Source organism: Musa acuminata, chromosome BXJ1-2, assembly GCF_036884655.1.
Source record: "Musa acuminata AAA Group cultivar baxijiao chromosome BXJ1-2, Cavendish_Baxijiao_AAA, whole genome shotgun sequence".
Taxonomy (NCBI): Eukaryota; Viridiplantae; Streptophyta; class Magnoliopsida; order Zingiberales; family Musaceae; genus Musa; species Musa acuminata.
This window is the reverse complement of record NC_088328.1, coordinates 10,462,170-10,472,500: the sequence shown is the minus strand read 5'-3', so window position 1 is coordinate 10,472,500 and position 10,331 is coordinate 10,462,170.

Genomic DNA, 10,331 nt, shown 5'->3' with positions numbered 1-10,331 from the left:
ATATTATGTAAAAGCCCATTGATGATAATGACGAGAATGTGATAAGTAGATGAGATTTCCCTAACTGTTGAGGAAATCTCTCTACTCTGTTGAGGGAAATCCTCTAACCCGTTGAGGAAACTTCTCCTTCTAACCTGTATATAAAGACGAGGATATGTCAATAACATTCAACTTCTTCTTCTACAACTCATTTATCTCTTTATTTTAACATGGTATCAGAGCAGCTCCTCTTAGCGACAGCAGCATCGCCATGTGTTAGCCAAGCGGCCACAGTAGCACGTTGCCTCAAGCGGAGTCATTGAAGAGGCACCAAGACACGGATTCAGAGCCAGTGCTAACCGGTCTTGCTTTTCTTCGCCGGCCTTGCTCCCTCTCCTATTTGCTGCCTACAGCAGACACTCTCCGTCGCCGTCACGCAAGGAGGAAAACATTCTCTCCTCAATAGCAGTGAACGGCGAACAGCGGAGTCTTCCTCGCTTCCCGGCCAATAGCAGTCGCAACTGCTGCACCTTCCTCTTCCTTCTTCTTCGCCGGAAGGACAACGTGGTCCTTCAGCCCCACGTTGGGCAGCACCAGAGAAGACATCAGCCGCCTCCTGCACTTCTCCGGCCAGTAGCAGTCGCAACTGCTGCATCTTCCTCTATCGCAGCAGCCGCCTCCTGCACTTCTCCGGCCAGTAGCTGTCGCAACTGCTGCATCTTCCTCTACCGCAGCAGCTTTCGCTGCCGTTTCCCTCTACACAACGGCGCCTCCTCAACGGTGGTGTCTTCCTCCTCAATAGCGACGAACGGCGAACGACGGTGTCTTTCTCGCGTCTTCCTCCTTCGCTGTCGTAGCCACTTCCCGGCCAGCAGCAGCCGCAACCGCTGCATCTTCCTTCCTCTATCGCCGCAGCTTTCATTGCCGCTTTTCTCTATACACCTAATTGCTACAGATTTCTCTCATTGCAGTTTCCTTGAGTACTGCTGCAGATTTTTGCGGTCATTTTTCGGCGAACCGCAGTCTTGAGTACCGCTGTAGTTTTCGCAGCCATCTTCCGGCGAACTGCAGCCTCTACAATCTGCTGCAGCAAGCAGCAATCCACAGCAGCGAACTGCAGTCTTGAGTACCGCTGCAGTTTTTGCAGCCATCTCCTGGCGAACTGCAGTCCCTACAATCTGCAGCAGCAAGCAGCAATCCACAGCAGCTGCCGGCAGCTTTTGGCACTGTTGTAGATTGCTCAATCTACTACAGCAAGCAAAAGCAAGCAATCTATAGCAGCAGCCCCCTCCCTCATTCTCCACCTTGTGTGACCTGAGTATCACACAAGGTTCGCTGCCTTCTACAAAAAAAAAAAAAAAAAAAAAAAAAAAAAGAAGAAGGAAAATGTCTTCGTTCACTTCTTCTGATGTTTCAGTTCCTGTAGGGACTCCCACTTCTTGTTCTTCTACAGGGCTTATCTCCATCAATGCTGCCACGCTGATCCCCTTTAAGTTATCAAAGGGTGGCAACTATGCGTCCTGGCGAGCTCAATTCTCTAATCTTTTATTTGGATATGATTTGTTAGGTTACGTTGATGGTTCTTTCAGTTGTCCTCCGGCCATGCTCAACATCCCCGGTGATCCTAATCCAGTACCCAATCCAGCTCACAAACTGTGGCTACGTCAAGATCGTCTCATTCTCCAAGCCATTTAAGCTTCAGTTGCTGGATCCGTTGCTCCCTTGATATCTTCTTGTGTGACAGCTGCCGATGCATGGTCTAAACTACAAACCACCCTGGCAAATCATTCGCGTACTCGCAAGCTCAGTCTTCTATCCAAGCTTATGGAGACAAAACAAGAGGGAAGTACTATCTCTGATTATTTACAACTTATCAAGGTTATCATCGATGACTTGGCCTTGATAGGTCATTCCCTATGTGACGAAGAGGTTGTCATTCATACCCTCAATGGTCTCGACACCGACTACAAAGAATTGGCTGCTGCAATTCGGGCACGCGACTCGCCAATCTCTTTTGAAGATCTCTATGATAAGTTGACTGACTACGAGATGTCTTTGAAGCGTGCGGACAAACTGCCTGGATCAACTGTCACAGCTCAAGTCAGTCACAAGTCTAAACGGAAGAACACTCGGTACTCACCGAACATCACCCAAGGTTTGGCTACTACGCCTCTTGATTCTGTGAGTTCCATGCAACACCCCTCCTATCCTCCTAGTCATCCCTTCTCGCAAAGTGGCGACTCCAGCCATCATCCGTCTTGGCATCCTGCCCTACCGAGCCATCAGAGACGGGTCGTTTGCCAACTGTGTGACAAAGTCGGCCATTCCGCTAAAGTTTGCCGGTCTCGTCCCCGCCTCCCTACTCCGTCACACTGGTCACAGGCAAATCTCCTAACTACTCCGACACCTAGCCAGTCCAACTGGATTGTCGACTCTGGTGCCTCTCATCACATCACCGCTGATCTTCAGAATTTGTCTCTTCACAATCCCTATGGCGGCAATGAAGATATCATCATCGGTGATGGTAAAGGACTTTCTATAACTCATACTGGTTCCACAACGCTTAATTCTGACTCTAATACATTTACTCTCGATGATGTTTTATGCGCCCCTCATATTAAACGCAACCTCATTTCTGTTTCTCAATTTTGCAAACATAACAATACTTCCATTGAATTCTTTCCTGATTCATTTCTTGTTAAGGATTTGAGCACGGGGGCATCATTGGTCCAAGGCCCGAATACAGACAACATTTATGAATGGCCGTCAGCCTCTCGAATGACCCAGCTCACTGTTCATTCTTCTGTTGCGGCTCCAGTTGATGTGTGGCATCGTCGGCTTGGCCATCCCTCACCCTTTATTCAGCAGAGATTATTATCTCGTCACTCTCTTCCTCTTTTTAAGTCCCCTAATTCTATGATGCATTGTGATGCTTGTCTTAGTAATAAGAGTCATCGGCAGCCTTTTGGTTCATCTTCAATTTCCTCCTCTAAACCTTTTGAAATTATATATACTGATGTTTGGGGTCCTGCTCCAATCTTATCTTTTGATAAGTTTCGATTTTATGTTATTTTTATAGATCACTTCTCCAAGTACACATGGATATATTCTCTTTCTCATAAATCTGACGTTTCTCGCGTTTTTTCCACTTTCCAGAAGTTGGTCGAAAACTATTTTCAGTCTACCATTAAAACTGTCTACTCTGATGGTGGCGGTGAATATCAAGCCCTGGCGTCTCATCACTCAGCTTGTGGCATTCAACACCTCAAGTCTCCTCCACATACTCCTCAACTAGTTGGTTCTGCCGAACGCAAACATCGGCATATAGTAGAAACTGGACTCACACTTTTACATCAGGCTTCCATGCCTTCAACTTTCTGGACAGCAGCCTTTCAAACTGCTGTCTACCTAATTAATCGGATGCCTACACCAGTTCTACAACACCAGTCCCCCTTTGACACACTGTTCCACAAACCCCCTAACCTTCGTAAACTCCGCGTGTTCGGTTGTTTATGTTATCCTTGGTTACGTCCCTATGCCTCTCATAAGTTAACATCCCGATCTTCTCCTTGCGTCTTTATTGGTTACTCACTTGACCATAATGCTTTCCGCTGCTATAATCTCCACACTCACAAAATCTTTGTATCACGTCACGTTATCTTTGTTGAGTCTAACTTTCCTTTCCAAACCCTTCCATATCCTGCCATACGGACCACTTCACTATCTCACTGGAGTATACCTTCGGATCAATCGGACTAGCCTCCCATGTCTTCGTCTACTTCCTCCCCTCCTGATCCGCACTATATCACTCCAGTTCAACACTTGCCCGTTTCCTCTGTTCCTACTCCACTCCACTCTTCTCCAATTGATGGGGCAATATGTTCCGAAACACAACCATCCTCTTTACCTCCTTCTCGCCCAAGTGCCCCTGACGTGTCTCCACTTGACCCGGCTTGTGCCACTGATCCTCACCCAACATTACCTCATAATCCTGTCATCTCCAATCATCCTATGACCACTCGCTCTAAGCATGGTATTTTTAAACCTCGTCAAGTACTTAACCTACAAGCTGTCATGAATTCCTCATCCCCCAACATTGAACCCACCACCTTCACTCAAGCCCAAAAATCTCCGCATTGGCGTATTGCCATGAGCGAGGAATATAATGCCCTCCTCCATAATTCAACATGGGATCTAATTCCTTTTCATCCTTCACAAAACATCATCGGGTGTAAGTGGGTCTTTAGAATTAAGCAGAACCCAGATGGCTCAGTTGCTCGATATAAGGCACGCCTGGTCGCCAAAGGGTTCCATCAACGACCTGGAGTTGATTTCACTGAGACGTTTAGTCCTGTTGTTAAACCCACTACAATCCGGCTTATCTTGAGTCTGGCTACCACTAAAGGCTGGCAATTACGACAATTGGATGTTAATAATGCCTTTCTACAGGGATCTCTATCCGAAGATGTTTTTATGCAACAACCCCCCAGTTTTACTCATCCTCAGTATCCACAGCATGTTTGCAAACTTCGGAAAGCCATTTATGGACTTCGTCAGGCTCCGAGAGCTTGGTACACTCAACTTAGCTCATTTTTGACTTCTGTCGGCTTTCTTAACTCCAAATCTGACACTTCGTTGTTTCTGCGACATCATCATGGAAACACAATGTATATTATGGTATATGTGGATGATATTATTGTCACAGGCAACAATCCTGCCAGCATCTAAGCGTTCGTCAAACAGCTGGCAGCTCGATTCTCGCCAAAGGATCTCGGACCCTTGAGCTACTTTTTGGGCGTCGAAGCTACCTTCACATCTTCCGGTCTCCTTTTATCACAACGCAAGTACATTCAAGATTTGTTATTAAAGACAAACATGCAGGATGCAAATGCAGTTACAACCCCCATCTCTACTAGCGGTTCTCTCAAATTATCAGATGGAAGTCCTGCTACGGAACCCACTCAATACCGCCAAGTTGTTGGCTCTTTACAATACTTAGCTCTCACGCGTCCAGACATCTCATTTGCTGTGAACAAATTATCACAGTTTATGCAGCAACCATCTACTCTACACTGGTCTGCGGTCAAGAGACTTCTACGATATCTTAAAGGGACTCTAAATCATGGACTCTTTTTTCGTAAACACTCTCCACTTCGTCTTCATGCATTTGCCGATGCTGATTGGGCGGGCAACCTTGATGATAGAACATCCACATCGGGGTATATTATCTTCCTTGGTGCTCATCCAATCAGTTGGAGTTCTAAGAAGCAAAAGACAGTCGCCCGGTCTACAACTGAAGCTGAATACCGTGCCATTGCCGCTACCACTGCAGAACTCAATTGGATCACGAATCTTCTCCAGGAACTCAACATCGATTCCACTCCTACAATATATTGTGATAATATTGGAGCTACCTATCTGTGCGCTAATCCGGTATTCCACTCCCGCATGAAACATATTGCTATTGACTTCCACTTTGTACGTGATCAAGTTGTCCGCCGTCAACTCCGTGTTTCTCATGTTCATACGGCTGATCAATTGGCCGACTCACTTACGAAGCCTATAGCTCGTAAGCTGTTTGCATTACATCAGTCCAAGATTGGCCTCCTTGATAGGAGCACCATCTTGCGGGGGCATGATAAGTAGATGAGATTTCCCTAACTGTTGAGGAAATCTCTCTACTCTGTTGAGGGAAATCCTCTAACCCGTTGAGGAAACTTCTCCTTCTAACCTGTATATAAAGACGGAGGATATGTCAATAACATTCAACTTCTTCTTCTACAACTCATTTATCTCTTTATTTTAACAGAATGATCTTCGCTAACGCGACCTAATCATATTATACAGAAAAAAGGAATCCAAAAGACTCGGATGACAGAAAAAGAATCACCAAAAACTCCCTCGAGGAAATTCTTTTATTGTTTTTAATTAATTATAAAAATAAAAAAAAGGACTAAGGCATCAACTGCTAGTCCTTAGAAGACACAAGGGCCAATGCTCCTGCCACATCTACTAACTCCATTAATGTGTGTCATGAAAACATTGTCGTGCAATTATAGAGGTGTGATGACATAAGATTATTAATGAAGACACGAAATAAACATACTAACCCTTTTAGAAATTCATTTGTACGAAAACGCATTGGTCGATCAAGTTCTTAAGAGTTCGGGTAAAAGTTGGTTAGACAATTTTATTCCTGCTTATAGTAGATAATGAGGCATCATAACAGCTTTGAACTTTGACTTCATAGAAGCATCAATAAGTTATAAGTAAACTCAAGTCATGCATTTAATAATCATAGGTGATGGTATGCTCTCTTTGTTATTCTCTTCAATTTATGCTTCTACATTTATTCTAAATCAATGATTTTTTTATAATCATCTTTCTCACATGTATTTTAACAATATTAGATGGTTTTTGTACAATGACTGAAATTGTATCATCACCTCAAGAGGATAAGATAAAATGGGTTGCTCCCATTTCAGTTAAATCATTCTTCTCATGATTTTCTCTTTTAATTAGGTTTATTAGATCTCCTTTTACTTGGTATAACAACTAATTTGAATAATCTCATAATTTTGTCTATTTGAATAAAACTTTTATGAATATTTATTGGATTTCAGCTTTTAAAGATGTTTCTATACAACGCTTACCTAGAATTGCGTATGATCATACACCTTTATTAATCAACATTAGCTATCTCTTGCTAGAAAATACAACAATTATTTCCTCAAATTTAAACAACACTAGCTTAATTAAATTGAGACCCTTGAAATGATTTCTAAAACTTAGTCCCTCCCTCGAATCACCCCTAACCTCAAAGCGATTTTCAACACAAGCTCTTCTCCCTTAGATCCAAAATCCAAAGTCAAAGAAGAAAAATAAGGAGGAAACCTAGATGCTAACATAAAACAAACTTTTCAAGAAATTTTCTCAGCTTGAACTCAAAGACACCACAGGTATCCTAACTCATGACGAAAGCTTGTTCCTTTGCTTTCTTAACAATAAACTTTTGACCCACCATCAATATCAAATTAAATGATGGACCAAAGCCAAAACTCTTTAGTTGGGGGGAAAAGGTGATAAAAACACTCAATAAATCATACCTTGGACAATGGAAAATCCTCACTAAAAATACTAAACTAGCTTTAGCTTTTACATCTTGGTATGGCTTTATTTGGAATGAGGTCACTAGTTTTACTCCTCCCTTCTCTCATCTCCCAACCTTCTTTAATGGCATCCCTATTACTAACTTCTCATGTCTATGTACTCTATTTACCAGTTTTGAAATTTATACCGCCTTTCTTTAAATAGGGCTTGGCAAGAAACCCGAACCTGATTGTTTCATAGTCGAGTTCTACAATTATTAGTAATATAATTTGAAAGACTATAATTGAAGCATTCTCTTCCTTTCATACTAATAGCCTTCTCTCTTTTGTCTGGATAAGATTCAACTTATTTTTATACCAAGTGTTCGGTCCAACCGATACTGGACCGTGGGTTTGGACTAGTGATTTTGAGAGTAACTATGCATGTAACTATCAAAAAATAAAAAAAAGAAAAAGAAAAAGAATGAGATGCATGCAAGGGCATCATAGGAACTATGCATGTAATGAATTGTCATGAACGGTCGTCGTGCATTCGCAACAACTTCATTCAACAAAATCGTTTGTCACTCTCATCTATATGTATAGCTATTTGGCAGCCTGTTTTGTCTTTGTTTTGAGTCATTTTGCTTGTAAAAATATAAGTTCGAATAAGTTACAGCGCTACAAAGCGACCACTCACCGAACCGAGCAAAACAGCCCAAAACAGCTTCGTTTTCGTGTACCACGGGCTGTTTTCTATAGCCTGCCTTTGCTCATCAAAATGTCCGCCATCTCAGCCCTTTTGAATCCCCCAAGTGGCACAGGGCTGGATGGGGCTTCGGTATAGTGTCGGGCATTGAACAACCTTTCGCAAGTTCGCACGTTACCTTGACGGGAACTTGTTATCGCACCCGGCACCTAGTGAGCAGCTGTTTGTGGACTTGCAACTATTCGTTCAACCCTCTAAAGTCTTTGTTTTCCCCCTCTCCCTTTTTTCTCTTGTGCACGCAAGGTGCTCATTGAATTACTTGTAAAGCTTCCCCTTTTCGTGAGACGTCGGGACTTGTCCATTGCTCGTTCTTTCGAACTAATCAATTTTCTCTTTTACAGGTCCTTCGGGACCTGTGAGAGGTTACAAGTGGGTTGATCTTTACGGAGCAATATCGCAAGGGCGAAGCGCGACTTAGGCAACACAAGCTAAGTTCACATCTTTGCCGCAATGGTGCCTCACGACTTAGGCAACGCAAGCTAAGTTCGCGTCTTGGCCGCAAGGGTGCCTCATGCCTTAGGCAATTCCAGTTAAGGCCATGACATTGTGGTATCAGAGCGGGCAAGCACTTCAAGTGAGCAGCGAAGGAACTTCGCAACTTCGCCATGGCAAAGCATCGTGGTGAATCAAGCAAGATGGGGCAAGCCGGACCCTTGCCCCAAGCAACCGCAAGTGGGCTGCATGTGCACACTCGCTCTCAGGCTGTTGGAGCCACTCAAAATGAGCGCGACAGCAAACATGATGAGCGAGAAGTTGGCTACTCTCCGCGAGCGGAGGAGGCGCAATCTGGAGTGCCAACTGGGGAAAAGAGTCATAAAGAGAGACTCACAATGGCGGAAACCCCCGCTTGAATGTTCTTGAAGCGAGCATGGAGGAACTCTACCATGGCCAACAAAGGCTTATCGAGGTAGAGAGCTTGCAAGAGGAAGTGGAGTCTAGGATCAACAAGGTCGAGGCCCTAGTCGACCGACTGTCTGATGACACCAAAGACTCTGTGCAACACTTACAGGATGTTGTGGCGGAACTCACTTCAAAGGTGGCCATGCTCATAAGAGCACTAAATGCGGGAGGAAGCAACACCCACGTTGCACCACCACAAAATTTGAGGGCACCCGAGCCTCATGGATATGGAGGGGCCAAAGATGCCAAAGAGCTCGAGAACTTTCTGTTCAACATGGAACAATACTTTCGAGCTACGATGCCCGATTCTAAAGATACCAAAGTTTCTATAGCAACAATGTATCTAAACGGAGATGTGAAACTTTGGTGGCGAACCCGTTGGGAGGAGATCCAACAAGGTTAGTGTCGGGTTGACACATGGGAGGACTTAAAGCAAGAGTTGAGAATTCAGTTCCTACCGAAGAACACAGAGTTCATCGCAAGAAGGAAGTTGAGACAACTCCGCCAGAGTACCACCATTCGAGACTATGTGAAACAATTTTTTGCATTAATGCTGGACATACAAGACATGTCCGAAAAGGACAAGTTATTCAGCTTCCTCGATGGTTTGAAGGCATGGGCTCAACAGGAACTAATCGAAGGAATGTCACCGATGTGGTCGAGGCAATTGCTGCTATAGAAAGGCTCACCGACTTTGTTTCCTCCGAAGACCCAGGGAGAAGGAAACAATCTTCAGGTAATCACCCTCCAAAATATTCTTAGGAAAGGAGCTCGAGAGCGAACAAAAGAAGAACAGTTCCCACAAAGGGCCAAGCCCGAAAGGCAAGGCCTCGAAACCTGACGGATGCTTCTTGTGCGGAGGGTCACGCATGGTGAGGGTATTCCCACAAAATAGGCACTCAATGCTTTAATAGCTTCCATCCACCCTCCCAAATCAAACAAGGGCAAGACTGTCGCTTTTAGTTTGAGTAGTTCTAAAGCCAACAGCGACGATGAGAAGTCGCAAGGACCCCGGATGGGAGCCATGCGTTTGTTGAATGCCATGCGGGGTCAAGTGGGGGAGAATCCAAAGACAAGGCAACAAAAAGTAGGAAGTGGCGAGCTAATGTATGTAGACATTAAGCTCAATAGCCAAACAACTCGTGCAATAGTGGACACGGGTGCTACCCACAACTTCATAGCCGATTGAGAAGCAAAGCGACTTGGGTTGATCTTGGAGAAGAGCCCAAGTCGAATAAAGGCGGTGAACTCAGAGGCCAAGTGAATCTCCGGGTTGGTAAAGGGAGTTCCCATCAAGGTCGGAACATGGAGCGGGAACACCAACATGATGGTAGTGCCATTGGATGACTTCCAAGTGATTCTTGGAATAGAGTTCATGCACGCGACGAAGTTGGTGCCTATGCCGTTCCTAAACTCCTTGTGTATGATGGGAGGTGACGACCCCTGTGTGGTTCCCATCTCTCGGAGAGGAACCAAGGAACCCCAATATATATCGGCATTGCAACTGAAGAAAGAGGTGTGAAAAGGTGAATTAACCTTCGTGGCTGCTATAAAGCTAGAGCCACTCGACGAAAAGGCCATTCAAGAACCTGCTG